Source organism: Schistocerca americana, chromosome 3, assembly GCF_021461395.2.
Source record: "Schistocerca americana isolate TAMUIC-IGC-003095 chromosome 3, iqSchAmer2.1, whole genome shotgun sequence".
In the NCBI taxonomy this organism is placed as follows: Eukaryota; Metazoa; Arthropoda; class Insecta; order Orthoptera; family Acrididae; genus Schistocerca; species Schistocerca americana.
The window spans coordinates 763,226,941-763,231,499 of NC_060121.1; positions in this window are offsets into that span (position 1 = coordinate 763,226,941).

The window sequence follows — 4,559 nt, forward strand, 5'->3', positions numbered from 1 at the left end:
AAGTTCACGCAACGGATTTTTACCTCTGCGAAAGCTTTACAACATAGTGCATTGTTGCACTAAAGCGGGTACACCGCAACAAGTTTGACAGATAACGAAAAGGAGTTCATTTCTTTACCGAGTGAAGATGTGCAAAAAACCATTTTTTTCATCTAATATTTTTCGCAAAATCGGATGATAAACATTTCGTATCAGCCTGAACTCCGTCTCTCAGTACGGGCACGATCATTTGGTGAGAAATACAGCAATAACACAATACGCCTTAGCACGAAATGCAAAGAGCGCGTCGGTAGCAGCGAACTGGTTAAGAGCTATGAGCTCCTGTTCATCTTCGCTGCTGTGAAACACACAGCTTCTACCAAACAAGCGCCCATGGATGTTAAAATATACATTTCGGAGCCCATATTCACTGGACATTGGTCTCTTGCTGTAATTGATACTGCCTCCTCCAAATACATGAAAACCAAAGAGCTTGCAGTAAAGGAGATGGCCGGCCTCTGTGGTCGAGCGGTTCTACTCGCTTCAGTCCGGAACCACGCCGCTGCTACGGTCGCACGTTCGAATCCTGCCTCGGGCATGGATGTGTGTGATGTCCTTAGGTTAGTTAGGTTTAAGTAGTTCTTAGTTCTAGGGGACTGATGACCTCAGAAGTTAAGTCGCATAGTGCTCAGAGCCATTTGAACCATTTTGAACCACAGCTGACGCTTGCAACTGTGCAGTCCTGAAGCAGCGCCGCGGAACGTCATCAAGAAGGCGCTAAGCCACACACCAGTGGAAAGAGCAGGTAGCGTCACAACTGCAGCAGAAAGACAGAGTTCAGCGCCCTCTGTCAACGATGGTTTAACCAGCCACCCATTGCTGGTCGGGTTGGACAGCATCAGTACTGAGTAATAGGAAGACGATTCTTAGTTAACGGTCTGCGAGTAGTATTGGTAGAGTAACTGCATGTACGAGGCATAAGAAGCCCATCAAACCATAATGAGAAGTTATGTTTCTTTCCTTTTTAGAAATAAATTGTTCCATCAATTTTAATGAGCATGTAAAGAAAATTTAGGATTACTACCACCAGCCATTATAACTTCTTTCCTCCCTTTGTCGAATTAGTCACATACAACAGCACAACCTGCAGACTTATCTAGCATCTGCATTTATATATTTATGTTCAAACATGCTTTTCACGAGGTGTTTCGATATTTTGTTTCCGTATTTTGTTTGTAACAAAAAGACAATTACAAGTATTATAATTATCCCTTAGCATTAAACGTTACAAACCCACTTAATTTTAACCTTTTCATTTAGTGGTTTGTGAATTAAGCCCATTTATCCCTATCATATTAAGTTAACATACCAAAAATTTGAGTGACTTCCAGGCAGTTCCAATAAGAAGTAATTATTTGACCAATGCTAGCAAGAGCACTTAACTTTATGAAAGGATTCCGGATCAACAAATGGTTCAAATGGCTCTGAGCACGATGGGACTTAATATCTGAGGTCATCAGTCCCCTAGAACTTAGAACTACTTAAACGTAACTAATCTAAGGACATCACACACATCCATGCCAGACGCAGGATTCGTACCTGCGGCCGTAGTGGTCGCACAGTTCCAGACTAAAGCGCCTAGAACCACTTGGCCACCACGGCCGGCCCGGATCAACAGCAGCGCAAACAGTTTAAGCTAGTTACTCGTATTCCACATGCTCTCAGTAAGTCAACAAACAGTTCACAAACACCTTCTCGGTTTACAAGAAACAAGAGGCTCAGCCCATTTAACCATACTAGAATCATAAACAATTCAGCGATCATCCACCCAGCTGATCTTTATTTAGTGGTTGAGTAAAAGGACCTCCCTTTAAAACAAAATATATCTTAAGTACAGAAAAACAATAACGGCAGACGATAGTTCTTTAAATATGAACACCGTACTAAACTACAGCCAACTGGAGGTATGACATTTTTTTCACAGGCGAAAGAAACTTGATCATTAAAATGTGGGCAAATTATAATATCAATTAATTTGGACCAACCAGCTGATCTTTACTTAGTGGTTGAGTTTAATGCACTCCCTTTAAAGCAAATATTTCTAAGTACGGTAAAATAACAACAGCACATGGTACTTCTTTAAATATAAACACTGTACCAAATTACAACCAACTGGAGTTCAGACATTTTTCACATGCGAAAGAATCTCGAACAGTAAAACGTAGACAAATTATAATATCAAATCATTTAGACCGGCCATCTGTTTAATTACATACACTCTCAGCAGTGCAATCCGATTACAGGATAGTATGCAATAGCGTAACTGTACTGGTACTTCTACTTAACCATGCTACGGGACACACTGATGCTTGGGTGGCTAAAAGGTGGTTTAAGCCAACCAATGGTCACCGCTGCTTGTGAACTCTAGTGCCAATCGGCCACTCAGACTCGAGTACACTACTCTTGTCGGGTTCGCATTCAGCGGCCACGCCGGCTCCGCACAATCACGGCGGACAACATGCCCCTCACTGCACCGGCCGCTCGCTCCCTCGGTCTGCCAGCAGCCCCGTGACGCGCCATCTCGTGGAGTATCCTCGCAACGTGGCGGAGCCAAACTCTAAGGACTCGAGAGCACCCGACACACCGAGCGCACTTGAAAAGTCTTCAAGTCAAAGACCTTCTGATCGGCGTGTCTGATCGCAAGACTACACCACGGAGGACCATCGATAACCAGAGGCACGCTATTCTGGGCACGAAACCAGCGCGCCAGTCTCAAACTGATTCTGTCCACATAATTGCGATAAGAAAATATTATGCGTGTGGTGTGCGTACTGTAAGACCTTCGGTACACACACCATCAGATTATTTGACTTGTCGCTCTAACGAAGTAGGCGAGTGTCAGCAATATGTCTCGTGGTCTTATTGTGGCGTGTTTATCTTCTGCCTCTAGGTCAGACGATGGAAATGCCACTTGCACGATTAGAGTAGCAGATTGACGGTAACCAACTTTAAACAGAACAGTATTAATTTTCACACACATTTATTAAAATAATAACAAGCATAAACATTACGTAACTTGATTATGGATGCTATTTACAACTGACAATCTGAAGTTCCTTTGGTCTTGGTACGTTAATCTTATTCTCACATATCTCTGATACCTGGCAAAGGGTCTATACATTTATCTTCATGGCTGTGTACAGGAATATGCTAATCTTGTTAGGTGCAGACTGAAACTTGACTATAGACTGGTCCAGACTAATGCAGACTGATACAGCCAGATGCAGACAAATGCAGACTGACTAATCGGAGGCCTGTACACTCGTTATAATACCTCATGCATTCAGGTATCACTGCGCGAGTGTGATCTGCGAGGAGCAAAGGTTCTACGTTAGCAGCAATCACATTGGCTGCGTTACATATTAATGCGCGGATCGGGGGAAGCAGAATTTGGTCAATCTCTAAGGTAGCGCCATCTCGTAGTGCGGAGACGGATGAGCACTGCGCCTGCGCTGTTGTGCTTAGTGGGACGCGCTCTAGTGGGAATGTTGTGTACGTGCTGACTATGCGGAACTATGTACACAACAATGCGTGTAAATGGCTCCATTTTGAATCAGTGTCTCTAGCAGTTTAGAGCTCAGTAGTTTCACTTGTCGCTGGTGCTGTCGTGTTTTCTGGTTTTTCGTTTTTGCGATGGATGTCTTGAAAGAGCAGCGCTTCTGCATAAAGTTTCTCTTATACTTGGGAGCCGCGCGGAGAGGTAGCGTGGTTAGAGGCGCCATGTCACGGATTGCGCGGTCCCTACCGCCGGATGTTCGAGTCGTCACTCTAGCATGTGTGTGTGTGTGTGTGTGTGTGTGTTGTTCTTAGCACAGGTTGGTTTAAGTTAGTTAAAGTTGTGTGTAAGTCTAGGAACCGATGACCTCAGCAGTTTGGTCCCTTGGGAATTCAGACACACATACTTGGGAAAGCCGTTACAGAAACGTCCCACACCCTGCAGAAAGCTTTTGGATACAATGCCTTACGTCAGACACAGACTTACGACGTATATAAACGTTTCATAAACAGTCGAACACAGAGTGATGACAATGATGTTGCTGTTGGCCGTCGATTGGCATCGCAACAGCAAATGTTCTGGAAATGAGGGACGACATACTCCGAAGTTTGTGTTACGATTAATTTAAGACGACGAGAAGCAACATGTTGAGGAAGTCTTCATAGATCTCGACAAACTACCTCAAGATGATCCCAGAATTTTTTCGAAGGCTGTCACTGGTGGCGAAAGTTGAGTTCATCGGTATGAAACTGAAACTAAGAAGCTGTCGTAGTAGCATTGTCCTTCTTGACAAAAGGCACACGACATTGGTGTCCCACTCACCATACTCATCAGGCTTTGCTCGGTGTCACTTCTGCCTTTTCTGCAACGTGTAAAGCAGGTTCAAGAGTAATATCAAAATCGATCCAAACTAAGCAGCAGAGGGTACTATAAACCCTAATAAAGTTAAACATCCAGGATGCATTTCAAAAATGCAAGAAATGTTGCATCGGTGCTTCGATTCTCAAGGATTACTTTGAAAGTG